General features: G+C 35.2%; 1 protein-coding gene across 11 annotated transcripts in view; it reads left to right on the forward strand.

Moving 5' to 3' along the window:
• The window catches only part of CHD9 (chromodomain helicase DNA binding protein 9), a 244,937-nt gene that overhangs the window by 101,043 nt on the left and 119,280 nt on the right, over window positions 1-24,614 (forward strand). The gene's annotated exons all lie outside the window — the stretch shown is intronic.

The following is a 24,614-nucleotide window of genomic DNA, read 5'->3' on the forward strand; positions in this document are numbered from 1 at the left end:
AAGAGTACAATTGGAAGCTCTTAAATTGTATGTCAAAATATATAAAAGTTGCAAATAAAGCCAATAAACTGTTAAATATGTTCTATTCTTCCTTGACAAACAGAAACACTCGTTTGAATTTAGAGGTCTTGTGCTCTCTGGAGTTCCACATCCAGAATATGGCAGAAGTGAGCCATTCTACCACTCTTTCCACCCCTGGTTCCATCCCGTACCTTGAGGAGCCTCATGAACATGTGCGGACTTCTCAGCCTGCATATCCAAGCTCCACCTCCTTCTTGCCATCTCTTTGCCCTAACCATGCACATACTGGCAATATGTGTTCCTTGCCATACAAGTACTTCCTTGAGAGAACAAACCTAAGGAATAGACCCAAGGTGGGCTCTGCAAGTGAGTGTGAGACTGTCTTAGGTAGGGAATTCCTGTGTACCTGGAGCATATTCTAGAAGAGGGGAGGGGTAGTAGATTCTTTTGGCCCTGAGGAGGGGTGTGATACAGGAACCAGACCCTCTAAATTGTGCAGCTCAAGGAAGAGGGACCCCTCTTGCCTGATGTAAAGGAAGGTGTTTTCTTTATGAGCAGTGACACATATTTGTGAAGTTAGTTCGTGCGAGCTGGTAAATTAGTGAGCGATGTAGGTCGCTAGCTTGTCTGTGACCAAGAGAAAGATTTTCTCTCTATGGAAATCATTATTATCCATACGTTGGGCTTTGTGTCTGTCAGTTCAAGTATTGTTGATTTATGAATTAAAGTTTGTAGATGACTATATAGTTTTAAAATTTTCTTAAAAACAAAGTTGTCTGTGTTCTTGGGATTAAAGTGAAATTGTCCTATTAATATGTGTGTGTTCCACTCAATGAGTTGCTGGTATGGCAGTAGATCAGGACAAGTTATTTTCTCTGGTTTCGTAATGAAAAATATTCAGTATCCAAAAAAGTAAATAAAATGAGTAAATGAAAGAATAGTAAATAAATTCATTTCAATAGGTGTTAACACTTTGCCATATTTGCTTTGTTTTTATTTATAGATAGATACATATATTTTTGTTTCAGGCTCTATGATTTGAAAGTAAATTCCAGTCATCATGAGACTTTACCTCTAAATACTTCATGTTGCATCTCCTAAGGCATGAGGAGATAGATTCTTCTACACAACTAATATCACACCTAAGACAGTTAATAGTAACTCCACATTTCATCTAAAATCTAATTCATATTCAAGTTTCTCCAATTGTTAGGATAAATTACTGAGTTGTTTTTTTTTTTTATCACTTTCACTTAAAATATCCTAATGAAATGTTTTAACACTGTAGTTTTGATCATGACTTGAGAATTTAAAATGTACCCAAATCTTTATTGCTTTGTCATTTAAAAAAATTAGTAAATAATCCTGCCATACAAACTTTGTATATTTTGTAGTTGCCAGGATGTCCTTTGCGAAGCAGTGGTCTGTAAACAACTATGAATTCTCTCGGACATTTTTCAAATCCATTACTTTTTCCCTTTGTTTTAATGTGCCTTCTAAATTTACTTTTTCCTTCAGGGAAACATTGGCTAAAACTGGGATAAATTAAAGGGATTTGCATAATTTGATGAAGACAAGTGAGTTGCTACGATCTCTTTTAAATTTCTTCTATCTTGAGGGAAGAGAAGAATGAGGAGTTATAAATATTAGAAAATATTTGTTTTAGTAATATATTAAGGGGAAATATAGATGACAGTACTTTTGGTAAGGAGAAACGATCTAGACTTACTGAAATGTGGAGAAAGGGATATACCAATTACTTCTCATAGCTACTCAATTTTTGACACTATTGCTTATCACTTTTTCTGGAATCTGTTTCTGTGGATTCAGGGATGCTACAAAGTCTTAGACTGATTATTCTTTCTCTAATTTCTTGGTTCTTTTTTTCTCCTGCCCCATTAATCCAGGTTCCCCAAGATTCTGACTAAAGCTCTCTTGTCTTCTCACTCTATATTTTCTACTTCAATTATCTTAGGATGTCCCATACCTTCTTCTATAACTTTGTACCAGATACTCCCCAAATACGTATCTTCTTAAATCTAGTTTTACATTTTTCAGTTGAATGTAGACCTCTTCACCAAAAGAAGTTTTACTGCCTCTGCTTTGTTCCACTTGAATATCAGGTTAATCTGGTATAGCTTTTATCGTGATTTTTCCCTGCTCGAAGTCTTCACTTAGCCTGGCACTCAAAGCCTTGTAAATGGCACCCAGCTAACTTCCCAAATCTCTCACTGCTATAAGTATCACCCGTTCATTATAATAAAATGTTTCCCTTTCTTTAAAAATAACAATCTAACCACAGGTCACTACATACAAACCCTTTGTATAGATATCAGTCACTAAAAGAGATAGTTCCATACCTATCTCTTTTAGTGACTGATAGATGTAAGATTGAATAGGATAATACTTGTAAAGAGCTTAGAAAATAAGCACTCAAAAAATATTATAGCCAGGTATCACGCTAGGCACTCCATGGATTAGCCTATTTTAATACTGAAAACAATCTTATGTAGCTGGTACCAATATTATCCACATTTTATGGATGAGGACACTAAAGTTTGGAAAGGTTAACAAACTTGCCCAAAGTTACATGGCTGGTAAGTAGCAGAAAGGAGTTTGAAACCCAAGGCTGCCTAACTCCAAAGTCACTATTTTCTTTTATTATTAATGGTTAATTATACACTATTTTTAACATAGAGAAAATAAGGTAACCCTCATGAAGTGAGATTAAGTAGATATTAATATTTGTCATATTTACTTCAAATCTCTGTCTTTTAAATAAACAGATATAACTATTCCTCTCCTCATTCCTTCCCCAGATGTTAATGGATACAGATCTCTAAGATGAAGTTACATAAACACATACTGAAAAAATAACATGACAAAGTCAGAATAGTGGTTTGCTCTAGAAAGCGAGGAATGGGACTGGGGATTTCAGTAGTTTTCAAGTATGTTCTGTTTTGCAAATCTAAGGAAAAAAAACAGATTTTCAACAAATATTATGTTTGTTAAACCTAGGTGGTGGGTTTATGGGTATTTGTATAATACTTCTATACACTTTTATGTTTTTGCACAGCTACGTTTTTAAAAAGTACCAACATATAGATTAGTGTTCAAGGCATAGCCTAGAAACTGATATTTTTAAATGGCTAAATCATTTTGATTTTAATAACTTAAAAAAAGTATTATGTAGGAGGTGGATGGTTGTTGAGAGTATTATTGAAAGGACTGTGTTCATAGAGCAAGTAGAAAGTTAGCTAATTTATAGTCTCATATTTGTGCATATGTATTTGTACATTCATACATGTATTTAAAATATTTAATCTTACTTGGGATTTACAATTCTGCATAATAAATTTTAATGAAAAGTAGGTCTATTAATACATTTAGTGCTTTATTAATCGAATTAAGGACATGTATGTGAAATCTCATTTAAAATAATCATAAAAAATTTATTTTTCATTTAATTGGCTAGATTTCTTCTTTATAGCTCAAATTCTTATGTATATTTAATTAAGTATTGAAATCTGATTAATGAAGTTGTTTTTAAACATCAGAAATTTGAAAAAAATATTGGCTCACCTAGAACATAAGGAACTTAACTCAAATATACTATGAAAATGACAACAGAAATTGTATTAAACCCAAATGGAGAGTCCTTAACAATACTTTTTCCCCAGACAATGTCAGTTGCCATGAAAGTGTCTCCAAAAGATTATCCTCTGAAGTTACAGTAAGTCAGACTAACCAACTAAGAATAAAATTAATAAATAAAAACAAAGTGAAGCCTTTTAAATACATAAAATTTTTCATGGTAAAAGCAAATACCATGATATAATTAAATTAACATAGCAATGATAGTGTACATGCTTAATCATGCATAGTAGAAAATTTTTTTTTTACTACTTTTAATTAGAGACACCAGTCCTCAACAACTTTTTCAGGATTATTACTATCAACCCGAGGAATTAAATACTGCTTGAGATGTTAATATCATGCTGAGACATTAAGCTTCTTTTACATATAGAAAAAAATTTAAAAGAAGCGTTTTGTCTTGCTAACATTAAACCCAATTTAACATTCAGAAGTACATCTGGGGACTTCTCCTGTGGTCCAGTGGTAAAGAATCTACCTTTCAGGGCAGGGGTCATGGGTTCGATCCCTGGTCAGGGAACTAAGATCCCACATGCTGCGGGGCAGCTAAGCCCAGACGCTACAACTGCTGAGCCCACACACCTCAGCTAAAGAGCCTGTGTGCCGCAAACTACAGAGCCCATGCGCTCTGGAGCCCGTGTGCCACAAGTAGAGAGAGAAAACCCACATACCATAACTAGAGAGAAGCCCGCACGCTGCAACAAAGAGCCCACACACCACAATGAAAGATCCCACATGCCGCAGTCAAAAGCCAACGCAGCCAAAAAAAAAAAAGACATCTGAGCTACTGTAAAAAAAAACACCAAACTTAGTTTACATAATAAATGAGTAAAAAATATATATATTCTTTTAGTTTTAATCTTTTTTAGTATTAATATTGGTCTGCTCATTCGTAGAACTAAGTTTCATGTAATCATTCCAGTTTTTGCTTAAGTATATCATATGAATTCCTGCATGGCAATAATTACTGTTCTAAAGAATTTTTACATGACAAGTAAAATGTATTTATCTCCACTTTCAGCCAAAAATTAAAATTCTATAATAAGAAACTTGAGAAATTGTGGCTCTCATACTCATTACAGATACCCATGTTTCAATAACCATATCATTCATAAATACACAATGATGTTCATCTTGAGATGTCTAGATATGAGAGGAAAAATAAAAGTATTTCTGAAGGTTGAAAAGATGAGAAAAATAGAAATGAGTATTTTAAATGTTAATATATAATCAACTCAGGAATGTGATACATCGTTTACTAAATATATCACATTCTGAGCTTCTGATTACTGAATCTGAAGCTTCAGTAAGCTTCTGATTACTATTTTGGCAAACTTAGAAAATATATAATGATAATATTTATACAGAAGAAATTAATCTCCATGTTTTGTATAGTCTGCCTAATTTTACCATATGCTTGAGTAAGTTACAACTTTTAATTTGATATAAAGTTTATGTAGAAAGGCCCTGTGGGTGAAACAGTTTCTTTTAATTAACAGGGAAATTGCTTGACATTTAAGTGATTAACTAAGTAAAAGAATGTATTAGGAAAAAGAAAATGGTTATTTAAATGACCATAACAATATTTTACAAGAGTCACAATGTAAATTCAGTGAAACTTTGTAATCCGCAAGAAAGCAATGAGAATAAAGTTATTTTACTTCTATAGAGTTCATTATTTTAAAAAAATAATAGCTCTGTTGATGTAATTACATTTTGTACAGTCCACCCATTTAAAGTATACAAGTCAATAAATTTTAGTAAATTCACAGAACTGTGGAACTATTACAAGAGTTCACATTTCTCTATACTTGCCAATTCTTGTTATTATCTGTCTTTGATTATAGTCATCCTTGTGGATGTGTAGTGGTACCTCATTGTGGTTGTGATTTGCATTTCCCTAATGGCTAGAGATGCTGAACATCTTTCATGGGCTTATTGGCCATTCTTATGGAGAAATGCTTATTCAGTTCTTTTGCCAATTTTTAAATTGGATTATTATTTTTTTAAATAAATTTATTTTTGGCTGTGTTGGGTTTTCATTGCTGCACGTGGGCTTTCTGTAGTTGCAGCAAGCGGGAGCTACTCTTCATTGCAGTGCACGGGCTTCTCACTGTGGTGGCTTCTCTTGTTGCAGAGCATGGGCTTTAGGCACGCGGGCTTCAGTAGCTGCAGCACACGGGCTCAGTAGTTGCGGCTTGTGGGCTGTAGAGTGCAGGCTCAGTAGGTGTGGCGCACGGGCTTAGTTGCTCTGTGGCATGTGGGATCTTCCCAGACTAGGGATCAAACCCGTGTCGCCTGCATTGGCAGGTGGATTCTTAACCACTGCGCCACCACGGAAGACTCTAAATTGGATTATGTAGTCATTTTATTATTGAGTTGTAGGAATTCTTTATCTATTATAAATCCCTTATAGATACCACTTACAAATCTTTTCTTAGGATTTTAAAAAATTAATCATGTCATGTATATGTATTCTGCATATAAATATAGTTTTGTTTCTTGCTTTTCAATCTATGCTTTTTATTTCTTTTTTTTGTTTTTTTTTTGTGGTACGTGGGCCCCCCACTGCCGTGGCCTCTCCCACTGCGGAGCACAGGCTCCGGATGCACAGGCCCAGCGGCCATGGCCCACAGGCCCAGCCGCTCTGCGGCATGTGGGATCCTCCCAGACCGGGGCACGAACCTGCGTCCCCCACATCGGCAGGAGGACTCCCAACCACTGCGCCACCAGGGAAGCCCATATGCTTTTTATATCTTTTTCTTTCCTAATTGCCTGGTTAGGCTCTCTAGCATAATGTTGAATAGAAATGGCAAGAGCAAACATCCTTCTCTTGTTGCTGATCTTAGGGAAAGCGTTCCATCTTTTACTATTAAGTATGATGTTGGCTGTGGATTTTTTGTAGATGCCCATTATCAGGTTCCCTTCTATTCCCAGTTTGTTGAGTGATTTTTATCATGAAGAGATGATCATCTTTGTCAGATGCTTTTTCTGTGTCACTTAATATGATCATGTGGTTTTAATTCCTTATTGATATTGTTACATTAATTGATTTTCAGATATTAAAATAACCTTGCATTGATAATATAAATGATGTTTATATTTTTGTATATCATTTCGTTGATATATGTGTCTATATTGATAAGGATATTGGTCTGTAGTTTAATTCATTATTTATACCAGTGTTTGTTTTTTTGTTTATTTTTTGGCTTTAATAGGTCATCATGGATGATTGCATTAAACTGAACAATTAGTAAAATATTTTTACAGCTTTTGTTAGAATATAGTGCATTTGTAGTCACTACAGTTTATTCCATGTCTTAAAGGATGACATATAGAAGAGGTATAAGTAAAGATAAATTAATTTTTCTTTTAAACACTTAGGATCAATAAAATAGATTAAAAATTAATGTTGATGGTATATTGTGTTGTGGTATAGACTCAGTTATGTACTTTTATTTTTGTATTTGTATTACAGGGATATACTTTAACATTAAATTTTTTATTCTCTCACCCTCTTATTTAAAATACTCTTGCCTATTCTCAAAATGCCATATTGAACTGTGGTTTATATTCCCTCATCCCCATATGCACATTCACGCGCACACACACACACACACACACACACACACACACAGATGCTATTAGAATAGAACCAACAAACTTCTGGTACACATTGATCCCCAAACTGTTTTAAAAAAAAATTATGTATTTATTTATTTATGGCTGCGTTGGGTCTTTGTTGCTGTGTTCGTGCTTTCTCTAGTTGCAGCAGGCAGGGTCTACTCTTCATTGTGGTGTGTGGGCTTTTCATTGCAGTGGTTTCTCTTGTTGCGGAGCACGGGCTCTAAGTACATGGGCTTCGGTAGTTGTGGCACGTGGGCTCAGTAGTTGCGGCTCGCAGGCACTAGAGTGCAGGCTCAGTAGTTGTGGCGCACGGGCTTAGTTGCTCTGCGTCATATGAGATCTTCCCAGACCAGGGACAGAACTGTGTCTCCTGCATTGGCAGGTGGATTCTTAACCACTGCGCCACCAGAGAAGTCCCCCCAAACTCTTTCTTAAGGCTTCCTTTCAATATGGAAAGATAAATTGCTGATTAAATCCCTCTCTTGCTGCCAAAAATTATAGCAGTTTATAGTATGGCTTTCTGTCTGGAGGGGTGTGGTCTGGTGGAGATAGGTGGTGACAAACCTGATTTCTCAATTCTTAAAAACATTTTGTACTTTTTTTTTAACATCTTTATTGGAGTATAATTGCTTTACAATGGTGTGTTAGTTTCTGCTTTATAACAAAGTGAATCAGTTATACGTACACATATGTTCCTATATCTCTTCCCTCTTGCATCTCCCTCCCTATCCCACCCCTCTAGGTGGTCACAAGCACTGAGCTGATCACCCTGTGCTTTGCAGCTGCTTCCCACTAGCTATCTGTTTTACATTTGGTAGTGTATATATGTCCATGTCACTCTCTCACTTCGTCCCAGCTTACCCTTCCCCCTCCAACATTTTGTACTTTAAAAATGATGCCTTTAAAAGATACAAAAGAGTTGTTATCTATACTAAGAATCAAAGGTATTTCTTAATTTTGCCCTATCAATTCTATGCAAGGTCATTTACTACTAGTTCTCTATGGACTTCTCAGAGTGAGCTTTTAATAAATTACACTTTATTGTAATGCTCCAAGAAAGGTAAATACAAGGCAGCTTCTCAGAATTTTATAGGAATATGAATGGTTTAATATCCACAATTTCTTAGAATATAGCTTGTGAAATGCTGGTCTTTGTAAATCTTTATTTCAGTTGTTATGCTTTTACTCGTGCTTAGCTCACTCCCTTGAATATCTTCTCATTTTTTTTTTTTTTCCGGTATGCGGGCCTCTCACTGTTGTGGCCTCTCCCTTTGCGGAGCACAGGCTCCGGTCGCGCAGGCCCAGCAGCCATGGCTCACGGGCCCAGCCGCTCCGCGGTATGTGGGATCCTCCCGGACCGAGGCACGAACCCGTGTCCGCTGCATCAGCAGGCGGACTCTCAACCACTGCGCCACCAGGGCAGCCCTCTCATTATCTTTTCATTTAAAAATTAACTTAGGCAACACAGATCACGTCTCTTTTTCCTCTGTGATCCATATTGATTTAGCTGTTCCCTCAAAAAACTGATTATTTACTGTTTTCTTCCTTTTGTCATACATGAAATGTGGTATAGATATAGCTATGTAATCTCTGCAGTAAAAGCAGAGATAAATGTCTGCAATAAAAATATTAACTTTTTTTGTAGACAGCGTTTCTTTTTTCTTTTTTTTTGAATTTTAATATTTTTATACAGCAGGTTCTTATTAGTTATCTATTTTATACATATTAGCGTATATACATACATCAATCCCAGTCTTCCAATTCATCCCACCATCATCACCCGCTCATATTTCTTACTTGTTCTCCAAGGAGTCTGTTGTTGAACATATTACCTGTATGTAATATGTTCTTAGCAAATATTTCTAAATTTGTTATCACCAGCCAATGGACGAGCATAAATTATAGAAATTAAGATAATATAATCTAACTTTAGTTTATAGTGACATAATTAAAACTAATAAAAGAAGAGGAATTGTTAAATAGATAAGTCAGGGTAAAATTTATCCTGTTAACGTTTATGTTCACTGGGTAAGTACATTATAAAATTGATTTTATTCAGGCATAATTTCATACGATAAAATATACCCATTTTGAGTGTAATTTGATGATTTTTGACAATGTATACCCTATATAATCATTATCACAATCAAAGTATAGAACATTTCCATAAGCCCCCAAATTTTCCTTTTTTCCTGTGTAGGCAGTTATCCTCTCATCCCTGGTCCCCAGGCAATCGGTGATCTACTTTCTGTCACTATAGATTAGTTTTGCTTGTTTCAGATTACCTATAAATGGAATCATATGTTATGTACTCTTTTGTGTCAGGCTTTTTTCATTCTACATGATATTTTTGGGATTTATCCATGTTATATCATGTATCAGTAGTTTTGTTTTTTAGATATAATTTAAGTACAGTAAAAAGTTACTCTTTTTAGTGCACAGTTCTGACAAGTATATGTAAGTACCACCACTAATCAAGATACAGAATGATTCCCTATCCCTTCAAAATTCCCTCATATTCTTTTGTAGCAGTCCCTCCCCCACCCACCAGCTGCTGGCAACCACTGATTTTTGCCCTTATATTTTTGTTGTGTTTTTTGAGAATGTGATATAAATGAAATCATACAGTAGGTAGCCTTTTGAGTCTGGCTTTATTTACTCAGCACAATGCGTATGTGATTCATTTATGTTGTTGGGTGAGTCAGTAGTTTGCTCCTTTTTATGGCTGACTAGCATTCTACTTTATGAGTACACCACAATTGTCCATTTTACCTATTGATAAGACATTTGGGTTGTTTCTTGTTTTGGGCTTTTTTTTTTTTTTTTTTTTTTTTTTGTGGTACGTGGGCCTCTCACTGTTGTGGCCTCTCCCGTTGCGGAGCACAAGCTCCGGATGCGCAGGCTCAGCGGCCATGGCTCATGGGCCCAGCTGTTCCGCGGCATGTGGGATCCTCCCGGACCGGGGCACGAATCCATGTCCCCTGCATCGGCAGGTGGACTCTCAACCACTGCGCCACCAGGGAAGACCTTGGCTATTTTTAATAATGCTTCAGTGAACATTTAAGTTCAGTCTTTTTGTGTACATATGTTTTCATTTCTTTGGATACATACAAAGGTAATGAGGTTGCTGGGTCATATGTTGAATGTATGTTTAACTTAATAAAAAACTGCCAAACTGTTTTCAAAAGTGGGGTTGCACCATTTTACACTCCCACCAGCAGTGTATGAGAGTTCCAGGTGCTCCCTCTTCTCCAGTCTTTAGTGGTGTTAGTCTTTTTAATTTTAGCCACTTGATTGGCTGTATACTATATCTCATTATAGTTTTAATTTGTATTTTCCTAATGGATAATGATACTGTGCATCTTTTCATGGACTTATTGTCCAAAAATGCATATCTTCTTCTGTGAAGAGTCTGTTGAAGTCTTTTGCACAGCCAGACATGGAAGAGATCAATTTCTCTAATGTTGCTAAGACCTGGTAAAGAGGTGTGTGTGTGTGTGTGCGTGCGTGCGTGCGTGCGTGCATGTGCGCATGTGTGTTTGTGTTGTAAGACCCGGTCATTTATAGAAAGAAGTCTAACTAGGCAATTTTGTGGGATTAAGGAGGTCTAGCCACATATAACACAGACTCCTCAAAGCAGATAAGTGAGAAAACAGCATCTAGAAATCTAGGAATAGGCAATGTCTAGAGATTTAGATAATTATCATAGCATAAGGCTTCAGGGACAGCTGCTGGGATTAAGGAAAAGGGATATCAAGACATTAACCTAGATTTAGAATCTAGTGGTATTAACTTCTTAATATGGGAATTGAGACCTAAAGAACATTAATCGTTTTTTAAATTCAGGTTTATTGAGATATAACTTATATCTAGTAAAATTCACCTTTTTTAGTGTACATTTCTGTGAGTTTTGACAAACATGTACATTGTATAAACACACCGCAATCAAGATAAAGAATTTTGCCATCACCCCAAAACATCCTCTGGTGCTTCTTTGTACTCAGCCTTTCCCTCAACCCCAGATCCTGGTAAACAGTGATTAATTTTCTTTCCTTATAGTTTTGCATTTTTGAGAATGTTGTATAAATGGAATCATATATCTTGTTGCCTTATTAGTCTGACTTCTTCCACTTAGCATAATGTATTTTTTGTTGCATGTATCAGTAGTGTGTTCCTTCATGGTACTGAGTAGTAGTCCATCATATGAATGAACCAAAGATTGTATATGTATTTATCAGATAAAGGACATTTGGATTGTTTCCGGGTTTTGGCATTTATGAATAAAAGCCTTTTTAAACATTTGTGTACTGGTGTTTATGTTACCATATGTTTTCATTTCTCTTGGGTAAAGGTATCAGAGTGGGATTGCCAGGGGTCATATATTAAATGTATGTTTAACTTTGTAAAAAACTACCACCTGTTTTCCAAAATGGCAGTATCATTTTGCATTTCCATCAGCAGTGTAGGAGTTTGTTTCTCAATATCCTCTCTTCCTCTTCCTACTTAGTATTGTTCATGTTTTTTTTTTTAACCATTCAAATAGATGTGTAGTGGTATCTCGTGGTTTGAATTTGCATTTCCCTTATGTGTAATAATGTGAGCATCTTTTCTTGTGTTTATTTGCCATGCATTTATCATCTTCGGCAGTGTCTGCCAAAAATTTTGCCCATTTTTAAAATTGGAATAGTTGTTTTCATATTATGGAGTTCTGAGACTTCTTTATATAAGGAACATTAATCTTTATCATAATAATTAATACTAATATTTATTGAGTGCTTATTATGTGTCAGATACTGTTCTAAGAACCTTTAGATACTATGATTATCCTTGTTGCATAGATGATGCAACTGTACCAAACACTGGATAGATTTTAGAGGTACAAATCAAATATGACCTTGACTTATAAATAACTAAAATATGCTATGGCAAATATAGCAGTAAAATTACATATTGTAAAAAGGAAGTGATATCTACACTGAGTTTGTTTTTTTATTAATTATTTATTTATTTTTATTTTTGGCTACATTGGGTCTTCGTTGCTGCGCGCAGGCTTTCTGTGGTTGTGGCGAGCTGGGGCTACTCTTCTTTGTGGTACGTGGGCTTCTCATTGCAGTGGCTTCTCTTGTTGCGGAGCATGGGTTCTCGGCACGCGGGCTGCAGTAGTTGCAGCCCACGGGCTCTAGAGCACAGGCTCAGTAGTTGTAGCACACGGGCTTAGTTGCTCCACACCATGTGGGATCTTCTTGGACCAGGGATTGAACCCGTGTCCCCTGCATTGGCAGGCGAATTCTTAACCAGTGTGCCACCAGGGAAGTCCCTAGTTTTGAATAGACATTTGCTAGGCTACCTTTTAGAGAAAGGACACTCTAGACAACTAGAACAGTAAATTCAAAGTTATTATAACTTGTTTTTTTAAAAAAAACAAATTGTTTCAGTGTTGCTAGAATATAAAGTAAAACAAAAAATTGGAGGTATAACTGGAAAGAGAGAAGATGATCATGTTATTCAGAAGCGTAACAACCTAAAATGAGTATAGACTTAAACATTCTATTTCTGTTTAAAATCTTCACATTTTGATTGTGGGTTTTAAAAAACTTCCTTTTCCTCTAGCTCCTACCTTCCCCTAATAATATTGGTTGAATTAGCTCTCAGTTGTCTTTCAGCATTTTGTAGATTTCTCTTCTTATTGAGGGAACATATAATATCATATTTCCCTTTTTTAAATTATTTTTCTGGATGAAAAGCATGAAATATCATGCTAACACAATAAAGAAAAATAATTTTAGTGTCAAGACATCATTGCATTAGAACAGATGGTTTTTTCCTTAAAATCTGGTTGTAATGAATTGTTTACTTAGATTAATGATAATACAGTTAAATAAAAGTCTTCAGTTTGAGGGTTATGTAATGTAACTTCTGTTAATGTAAGTTTTGTTGATGTATAACATACATACAGAAAAGTACACAAATTATAAGTAGTTTGATAAATTTTCACAGAGTAAACATCATCTGTTTCACCAATCCAGATCAAGAAATAGAACAGTATCACAATCCTAGAAATCTCCTTGGGCCTCCTACTAGTCCCTGCTTGCTCTCACCCTAAGGGTAATCACCATTTTGACTTCTACCCTCATAGATTAGTTTTACCTGTTATTGAACTTTATATGTATTTATGTTGAGTATGTACCCAGGAGTGAAATTGTTCAATTGTAGGGTATGTGAATGTAGTGCCAAATTAACCATATATTTAGTAGCTTAAAACAGTATCCATTTATTATCTCATAGTTTCCTTGGGTCAAGGGTCTAGGCACAGCTTAGCTGTATTCTCTGCTTGGGGTCTCACAAGACTGCATCCAGCAAGTCCAGTGGGGCTGTGACCTCATCAGAGACTCACAGCCCTCATCTAGGCTAATGGGATCGTCAGCAGAATTCATTTCCTTGTAGCTGTAGAACTCATAGGAGCTCGTTTCTTCAAGGCCAGAAGGAGACTGTCTCTGAGCTCAGGAAAGGCCTAAGCTTTCTTCTTTTTTTAAAAAATTAAACCTTTTTATTTTGAGATAATTGCAGATTTGTATGCAATTGTAAAAAATAGTACAGCTAGGTCTAGTGTATGCTTTACCCAGTTTCTTGTTATATGGATATTTTCCCGTATACAGATTTTTTTTTTTAAGATTTTGCATAGGAATATTTAAGGAAGCAGTTTTCTCAGTCCAGATTTCCTATAGATAGGCCTTCAGTAGAATGGAATCATTGCAGTCTTAGTTTTATTCATCTTACAAAAACTTGAAAATCTTAGCAGTTGGCTAACATTTGAAGATAGTTATCAGATCAAGATCTCTCATTTTCTCATTAAACTTTTTGTTTTCATTGGAGAGTATTACTCAAGAGATAGCCAAACTGCAAAGCTAACACAGTCCTAAGACTCTCCTCACTTCTGACACCAACTACAAATTCTGGAGGTTCCCAGAACCACCCTTAGTTTCAATAATAGGCTAGCAGAACTCACTGAAAACTATTATACTTGTGGTTACAGATTATTACAGAGGAGGTTACAGGTTAAAATTAGCCAAAGAAGGGATGCATAGGGCAGTCTCAGAGGGTTTCAACACAAAGCTCTCTCCTTGGAATCAGGTCCCAGCATTGATGCATGACAGTATGCATGGGGTATTGTTAATCAGGGATGTCACTTGAGCTTCAGTGTCAGAGTTTTTATTGGTGCTCCATTAAATAGATGTAACTGATTGATTAATTGATTGCCCAATGTGGTTGATCCCATCCTCCAGGTTGACTAATACCAGGTGACTCAAAGCCCTCCAACCCTAAATAAGAGTCTGGATTGAACTCTCCTATGAAATGACATGGAAGTATTCATTAACCTCTTAGAACAGTGTTTTTCAAAGTTTTTATCTGGGACCCAGCATAGACGTGTTTTTAAATGTTTATGAATGTATGAATGTAGGGGCATTATGTATTAAGATGTAACCAGTGCTTCTCAAAACACTAGTCTACTTCATTTATAAAGAATGTTAATGGCTATCCACTGAATTGATGGCTTGTAGTGAGATTTTAGTTCATAGTTAAAAAACACTGACCTAGAAAATCAGACCATCGAGAATAGTGATGGCTCATTACTAGAAGGAACCAGCTTAAAAACTATAGGACCTGAACAGATAAGATCTGAAGAGGAATTGAGGTGCACTTCCATGGAGTAGTCTCCAGATGTATAGCGTAGTTGGTGCAAATGTTATCCAGTAGGGAAACTTCTTATTAAGATATAAAACCCAGTATGTTGGTCTTTGTGCTTTTTTGCTTATCTCTCTAGGCTGCTGAGAATAATTTGATTCATCTTTCATCACATCTTTACATTGCTAGTTCTTTCTTTTCATGCAGATTTCAGTGTAAGTGGCCTCCTCAGTTAGACTTTCATTGAGTCCATTTTAAAATAGTCACCCTATCACTTTTAATCACGTCATCCTATTTTCATTCTCTGCATAGCCATTACCCTTACCTGATGGGTTTGTTGTTTTTTTCCTTCTTGTTTATCTCCTTCTCTAAAATGTTAGCTCCATTAAAGCAGGGACTTTGTCTTGTTTACTGTTTTATTCCCAGTACTTATAACAATCTGTCTGGCAGGTAGTATGTACTCAAATAATAAGTCTTGAATGAGTGATCTAGTTTGTATTCCTCTTAAACCCAAAACAGAATACATTTCTTTTGGTGAGACTAGAGTATACTGTAATTATCACCTCCCTTGTTCCTTATGACCACATTTCTGTTTGTGCAATGTAAGATTGCATTTGTTTTTTGGCAAGCTCATTACACCATACACTCATTTAGTTTACAGTGAGCTAAAATCCCCTGGTATTTTTCACATGAGCTGCTGTTAAGGCATGTTCTTTTTTTTTTTTTAAGTAGGTAGGAGTGTGTGTGTGTGTGTGTCCACGCCTGCACACAAGAATACCCATTTATAGATTCAGCCTCATAAGATTTTTTTTTTAAACAGCATTTTTGTGTATGATCTAAGAGGGATGCTAATTAAGAACTAATGGTAGGGTTGCTGAAGAGATTTTAAGCTCAAGTGAAAGGCTAGTAGGAACCCAGAAGATTGACCAGATGGCACCAGTTCACAAATTTAAACTGAAAATATTCATTTGGAGCAGTTTAGCACAAGCTGAGGAAGTAGATTCTGTTGTACAAATTTTGGAAGAGCTCAGTTGACATGCGTAGGTTTGCCTCTTCCTATTCTTAAAAAAAATGTAGCATGACTTCCCCCAGGTGCATACCCACCATTGGAGTTACACCCTCCTTAACTCATTGTGGACTTCCCAGCACTATTGTTACAGGTCAGTGCCCCTCTCATATTCTTCTTAAATCTGTCTTTTGTATTCTACTTTTTGAAATCTGTAAGGCTGCACCCAGTATTTTTAGATACACTACATTTGTTGTTAGAATCATTTCTTATTGAATTGTTGGAATTTTATTTTTGAGTCCTGACTTGTTGAACTATATTTCCTGAGTTTATTGATCTGTCTATGCTTTTGTAAGTTTCAGGCCATATGATGATACTTTTTTTTCTTTAACTTCAAAAGGCGTACATTTATTGACACACAGCTACTATGCCTAGACCTGTCATGGACACCAAAAGGTCATGTTTCGTTTTTTCATGTAATTCCCATCATTTCTACTTCCACAAATAACTTTTTTTCTTATGGTCAGAGTTACATCCAGAGATGCAGTGACTCTCATTACTTCCTTTGCATTCTGCAAGATGAAATTTTTTTTTTAAGCATTTATTTTTTCAACCAATTTTTTTTTTTTTTTGTAGATGTTGGGGGTAGGAGTTTATTAATTAATTAATTTTTGCTGTGTTGCGTCTTTGTTTCTGTGCGAGGGCTTTCTCTAGTTGTGGCAAGCGGGGGCCACTCTTCATTGTGGTGCGCGGGCCTCTCACCATTGCGGCCTCTCTTATTGCGGAGCACAGGCTCCAGACGCGCAGGCTCAGTAGTTGTGGCTCACGGGCCTAGTCGCTCCGCGGCACATGGGATCCTCCCAGACCAGGGCTCGAACCCGTGTCCCCTGCATTAGCAGGCAGATTGACAACCACTGCGCCACCAGGGAAGCCCCAAGATGAAATTTTAATATGATGAAATTAAGTATATTTTGTGATTTCTAAAACGCTTTTGACTTTTTATATATAGATACTTTTCAGCATTTGATTTTCTTTTGCCTAAAACTGTAAATCAAGTTCAAATACCTTATTTTAAATTTTTTCCTTATTGCAAATGTATTTATGTTAGCCTTCCCTTAACATCATTTTTATTTATGTTAGTAATTACTTGAGTGTTCAAATAGTTTTTTATATATAATCTCAGAATTCTGAAAATTAAAATTGATTTTTCGTAATGCATTGTATACCAAAAAACAGTGTCTTTCAACAGAACCAACTCTCAATCTCCCCTTTAAAAGACTTGAAAGAGGTTTTTTCCTTTGTATTTGTTTTATTAATATGTTCGGAAACATTGCGAAAAGAATTTAGAATATGATGGTTAGCGTTGTCCACCGAATTATGCAACTGTTTGGTTAATTTGCTTACACTGTTGCCCTTCTACTCTATCAGGTCTTCTCAAGACTTTAAGAGTGTATTTCACCTATTGGTTTTGTCACACTGTCACTGCCACACTCCAGTCTCTCTCTTAATCTGGAGAAAATGGATAATAGCAACTCTTTCATCTGCAGTTAGGAATAATTAATATTTGATTAATTTTAATAATTTGATTAATAGGAATATTGTGAAGTCAAATTTAAAAATACACCAGAAATTGTGAAAACTTTTGTGAAGGAAAATGGTTTTTGAATTAACATATTCAAGAAGTCTTTAAAAAAATTTTTTTCCCCTAAGAAGCATTTTAGAAAAGGTGCTATGGGAAGTTCATATTATTTACCAAGGTGATATTTATATATAATATTTTAATTTTTTTATTGGTGGTGTGATAATTTTGAATTGTTATATGGAAGATGCTTTAAATTTTCTACTTGTGATAAAACTCACTCTCTAGCTTTTCTTTCTCTCTCATATGTTCAAGCAGTCTACTGACTTCTTTTCTATAGCCAATAAACATACTCAAGTTTCTAATTCCACGGTAGCCTGCCATTTTCCCTTCATTTATTTAGGAAAAATGTTTAACACTGTATCTACTTCCTTTCTTCCAATTTACTTCTTAATCTACTATAATATGGCTTCCGCCTCAACCACTCCGTTAAACTATTCTTACCATGAACCTGGAATATCTTACAGTGCCAGAAAGTAAGGAAGTGTTCAAAATATGATGGTGGTAAACAAGGTTCAGGAACCAACTTGAAGGAGCTCTGTATGGTGAAAGCTGGGACAATTTGAATAACACATAATCATAGTATCAGATTATAACCCATAGAATAAAATAAATATCTGTGACTCTATACCAGTATCAGTAATTGAATGAATAAATGAATGACTGAATGAATAAATAAATAAGGAGAATAGGCAACTTTTGTTTATAGTAGAATTCCAGTAGAAAATGTGGAAGGAATGATGGAAATAAAAAATTTCCATTAGGTGAATAACCAAATAATAATTGTTATAGGCAGGAACCATCAATGCATGCTAAAATTACTAGGCAAATATATATGAGAACAAGATATTTGCATAGTCTAATAAGATACTTGTTAATTATAAAAGGAGAAATTTATAGCAGAGAGTAATGGCAGACATTACTCTAACCAAAGGATCAAAGATAACAGTACCCAGCTTCCCTGGTGGCACAGTGGTTAGGAATCCACGTTCAAATGCAGGGGACACGGGTTTGAGCCCTGGTCCGGGAAGATCCCACATGCCACGGAGCAACTAAGCCCGTGCGCCACAACTACTGAGCCTGCGCTCTAGAGCCCGCGAGCCACAACTACTGAAGTCTGCGGGCCTAGAGTCGGTGCTCTGCAACAAGAGAAGCCACCTCAGTGAGAAGCCTGCACACGAGAACAAAGAGCAACCCCCGCTCGATGCAACTAGAGAAAGTCCGTGCACAGCAACGAAGACCCAACACAGCCAAAAATAAAATAAATTTTTTTCAAGATAACAGTACCAGTTATAAGACATACTGACATCATTGTATCCCCTGATATGATGATGCATAGAGGTGGGCACAATATCACATTACAGCAATAACAATAGTACCTAGCACTTCTGAGTATTTGTATGCCAGACACCGTACTAAGCACTTTACAAGCTTTATCTGTTAGGTCTCACAACAGCCCTAGAAGGTAGACACTATTCTTATCTCCATTTTACAGATGATGAAACCCAGGGCTGGCTGAGTCCAAAGCCCTTTCCTTTAATCACAACATTATGCTGAGAACAGCTTTTAGTATCATTAGTAATTTATGGACTGATGAATTCAGTATATTTAATGTTGTCAGTAAGTAAGGAACTTCGTGAGATTTTGTGGTTTAATGTTTTTAAAATACACTTTTGATTTGTTTGGAAACAAAAGATGAAGTTTTGAAAATACAGCATTGAGAAAGCAACACAAACTAATATAAAATAGAAGGTTAAATATTACTTGTTTTTATATCATATATGGCCTTTTTGTAAATACAAAAGTTTCCATGAAGTATTTGGGTATTTTTATTGAAACCAGTTAGCAGCCCTAAATCTAAAAATCTGATCCTGTTACCTCTCTGTATGTAATCACTTATTGATTCCCCAATTCACTTTAGCATAAAGTCCAGATATTTTAGCATAACTTATAACACTTGATAATCTGACCCATTACCTTTCTGTCTTTATTGCTTATCATTCTTCCACATGAATCCAGTTTTCTTGTCATGCCAAATTACCTGTTATACCCAGAATATAACGGTTTGAATTTCTTTATTATATAATATTTCAAGTGTACACAGAAGTAGAGTAGACATCACCCAGCTACGACAGCCATCAGTTTATAGGCAATTGTTTTTCATCTATACGACCCTCTGACTATCATACAGAGACTATTAGTCCCTTCAGGGACTATTTTGAAACACACCTTAATCATATCACTTTATCTGTAAATATTTCAGATATCACTTTATCTGTAAATATTTCAATTTGTGTATCTAAAAGACAAAGGTTTTAGCTTTAAGACACAATTGCAAAATTAGTTTCACACTTAAAAAAATAACTGTAATTCCTTCATAATCAAATACCCAATCAAAGTTAAAGTTCCCTAGTATTAATAAATGTAGTCTTACAGACTTTTCAGGTCTATGTCAAAACAAGGGCCATGTATTGCATTCATTTGATACGAATTTTAAGTGTGTGTCCTTTCTTTTTTCTGTTTTTTTTTTTTTTTTTTTTTTGGCATTACATTTAGTCTTAAACCTCTTTTGATCTATGATTACCCTTCTTTGTTTTGTTTCTTATTGTTTCTTTGCTGAAGAAACAGTCATTTTTCTTTAGAATTTCCCACATTCTGGATTTTGCTGATTACATTCCCATGGTATCCTCTAGCATATTCTTCTCTCTCTGTATTTCCTGTAAGTCACATAATAAATGTTTATTTTTTAAAAAAACAACTTTTATGAATATCTACTATTTGCCTGAACTGCTATGTGGACGATTAAAATAGAGGGAATACTTTTAATAGTATTACCGTATCAGTGTAAAATTCAAGATTTAGAAAAAAGAAGGAATGTCATCATTAGCTAAAAGTGGAAACCTGGATAGTAGTACAAGTCACAAAATGAAAATAAGCCTTTTAATTTGTGAACATGTGAGTTCACAAATGTGAAGAAAGTGAAATAAAATAATTGCTTCAGATACATCAAAAACTCTGAAAACAAATCTAAGGGTAAAACTCAGAGGATTTGACAGGTAATAATTTGTATCAGTTTTTCCTCCTTTTCTTCTCTTTAAAAGCAAGTCTTTATTGGTACCTTGTGGAAAAAAATGTTGTATACAATAAATGCAAAAGAAGTTACCACTAATGTTTGACACGTATTACTAAAATTAACTACAAATTTGTTTTTAGAGGTTGGTTTAATTTGAATATTTAAAAAATATCATTATTGGAGTATAATTGCTTTACAATGGTGTGTTAGTTTCTGCTGTATAACAAAGTGAATCAGCTATACATACACATATATCCCCATATCTCCTCCCTCTTGCCTCTCCCTCCCACCCTCCCTATCCCACCCTTCTAGGTGGTCACAAAGCACTGAGCTGATCTCCCTGTGCTATGTGGCTGCTTCCCACTAGCAATCTAATTTGAATATTTAAGTACATAATTATATGATTCTTCCTAAAATAAAAATGTTAAAAACTAACATACTGGCTTACTATAAACAATTCAACAGAACTAAAATGCTTTCTAAGTTAGCTTTATAATATCAAATTACTCTCAGATATTTACTTTCCTTTTGATGGCAGATCTTTTTATTCTTTCCACTTGGCTTCCATGACACCACTCTTTCCTGATGCTCATCTTACCATTTTTGTAGTTTCTTTTTGTTTTCCTTCTTTAATTCCTCTTCATCTACTAGCTCTTTAGAACTTGGTGTTTTGGGTTTTCGCTAATGGTTCTCTTCTCTTATTCAGCATTGTCTCTCTAGGCAGTAAAACTCATTCTTGATCAAGGCTTGCTATCTCTATTCTGTGTTGTATTCTCTTCCATTGCAAGTTCCATTCACCTAGTCCCCCAGGTCTGAAGCCTGAGAGTCATCTCTCCTGAGAAAAGTTGGAAGATTTTTTTTAGCTATAATACAGTTTTATATATGTTGTTGAAAATTCTTTGTTCTGTGTTTTATTATTACTAAGGAATTATATCTGTTTTATTATTTGAGACTTTTTATTCCTTCATATTGTTTTTAAAATGTGTGAAGTAGAACTTTAAATTTTTTATAATTTTCCCTAATAGTAGAACCTGTGCTCTATAGTAGATGTATGGTAGCCATGAGATCATTCTCTCCTTCTTTTTGAAAATTTATGATTTCCACTCAGGTCTACACACTGGTGATTCAAATTTTTTAATTATTTGTATGCAACTAAAATATTTGAAATGGATGAATTCCCCAGTGTGAGTGGGTAGGTATGTGGGAAAATTATTCCACCAAGAGGAGGAAGAACTGAGTCCCCACTCCTGTTTTAACACCTCTAATTTCTTACTCAAATCTCTGCTTCTTTCTCTCATGAAGGAAAAGAGGAGTAGTAACCATGGTATTAAAACTATCTAATTTTTAAGAGGTAGCATTCATACAGGTTAGGTACCACTCTTTTTCATTCTGTTATATTTCATTTCTTTAGTGCTGGTCTGAACCCACTAAATTTATATCATGACTTGTTATTAGATCATGACCTTTGGTTTGAAAAACACGCATACCATAAATCCTTGAGTTTCCCTAGTATTGAAATATGACATCCAGGGTCTTTCATATATTCTTCTAGTTGCTATCAAAATAATTGATATATCACATATGATACCATCTTTATGTTTTGCTGTGACTTGTTTTTCTTGTAAATATTTGGATATGTTATTAATATATGTGCCTTCTTTTCTTTCACTTTTTTTTTCTCATTTAGCATACAGGTCCTTGGGGCGCAAGGCCTTTGCCTTTATGTATTTATTTGTTTAAAGGTTTTTTTGATGTGGACCATTTTTAAAGTCTTTATTGAATTTGTTACAACATTGCTTCTGTTTTGTTTTGGTTTTTTGGCCATGAGGCATGTGGGATCTTAGCTCCTCGACCAGGGATTGAACCTGCACCCCCTGCATTGAAAGGGGGAGTCTTAACCGCTGGGCTGCCTGGGAAGTCCCTGCCTTTATTTTAAAAATTGAGTTTTGAAATTTTGACAAACCCTACAGAGAAATCACAAATGAAATACAAAGAAATTCTTTTACTTTGTAAAAAATTGGAGAGCAGATTGCAAACCGGATGTTCCATCACCCCAAATGACTTGATATATTTCCTACAGATAAGGATATTTTCCTACATCACTGTAATGTAACCATAACAAGTGGGAAATTAATACAGCAGGAGCTGTTGCGACTGAGAGGAAGAAAACAAAATAAAACACAAGTAGATTGGACAGAATTTGTTGACTGCTTATGTAGGTGAAAAAGAGAAAAATTGTAACATTGAGAAAAGTTACTTTTAACTACCTTTTTGTATGTTTGTGTCTGTGTAAATTGGGAAATCACCTACATTAAAAATGATTAGTTAGTTAACACCTCAGTGTTGATGTTTTGTGGGAATATAGAGTTAAAATACTACATCCTAAGAGTAGAAGAAATATTTGATCACAGAAATGTTTGATCACAAATATTTGGTTGTCTAATGTTAAGATTTATTGTTAAATAATTGGGATTTTTGAATCAAGTAATAGAATCTATTGAAAAGCTTTAAGGAGAAGTGAGATATTTTGGAAATCATCCTAGTTTCTGTGGATAGTATCAGTGAGTTAAGGGTATTCAAAGAAAACAGCAAGAGAATCCACATCTTATATTCCAGCCCTGACCTCTCCAAGGATCGAGTCCAAAATTTCCAGTTACTCAAAACTTTTCATTTCAAACTCAGTGTGGAAAGAATTAAACTTATGCACACATACATACCCTTTCTCAACATTTCTTTTATCTCCTCCTGTACCAGTACTTGGTCTAGAAAGCAAGTATTGACTCTTCCTGCTCTTCAGTCCAAACCCACCCATATCTAGTTGATTTCTACCTCTTGGAAAGGGCACTGAAAAAAACTAAATTTTGTTCTTGCTTCCTTACTAGTATCTCTGAGATTTTGAGAAAGTCATTTAATTTCTTTTGTGTTCAAATTAATCTCTGTAAGTTATGATATTTGAAACAAATATGGTATAATACAGTGGTTAAGAGCACGGTTTCCATTATGAGGCTCTCTGCCTCTTAATCCCTACCCCATCTTTCAGTAGCCATGTGATCTTGGGCAAGTTATTTCTCTATACCTTAGTATCCTTAGCTATAAAATGAGGGTAACAGTAGTACATATCTCACAGGGTTGTTTTTAAGATTAATTGAGTTAATATACAGTTGACCCTTGAACAATGCCGGATTAGAGATTACTTGAAAGATCCAAGTATAATTTATAGTCAGTTTTCCATATATGTGATTCTTCCATATTTGTAGTTCTTGATTCCTCCATATCTGTGGTTCCACATCCTTGGATGAAACCAACTGTGAATTATGTAGCACTGTAATATTTATTATTGAAAGAAATCTGCATGTAAGTAGACCCACACAGTCCATGTTGTTCATGTATGTGTCATAATAGGAATAGTGCCTAGAACATAGTAGGGAATAAGTGTTAGCTATTATTATTATATTATGATTTTAAAAACTTACGTGCTTAGGTCTGTTCTATCGTTTTGCAGTTCTGCTGTAAGAATATCTCTCCCATTTGTTACTCCTCTCCATTATCACTATTACCCTATTATTCAGGATTAAATTAATTATTACATGTAAAATGCTTAGAATAGTGCCTGTCACCTAATAAGCACTTGGTAAGTGTTAGCCCTTATTATTGGTTATTATGATTTTTATATAGATGACCTCCAGGTCAGTAAGATCCTTTTCTTGCATTAGTGGTCCTATGCCTTTAATTTCCTCTCCTGTTCTTTAGATTGGTCTTTCTAGGACACTGTTTATATAATGTTGCTCCATTTTGAGACCTTTGATGCCTGAAAGGAAAAAACTAAAAACAGGTTCTTTAATACAGATATCAGATGACTTGCCAAGACCAATTTTTTAAAAATGGTATTAATGAAAGAGGTAAACGTGAAT

The sequence above is a fragment of the Delphinus delphis genome, chromosome 20 (genome assembly GCF_949987515.2).
Source record: "Delphinus delphis chromosome 20, mDelDel1.2, whole genome shotgun sequence".
NCBI lineage: Eukaryota > Metazoa > Chordata > Mammalia > Artiodactyla > Delphinidae > Delphinus > Delphinus delphis.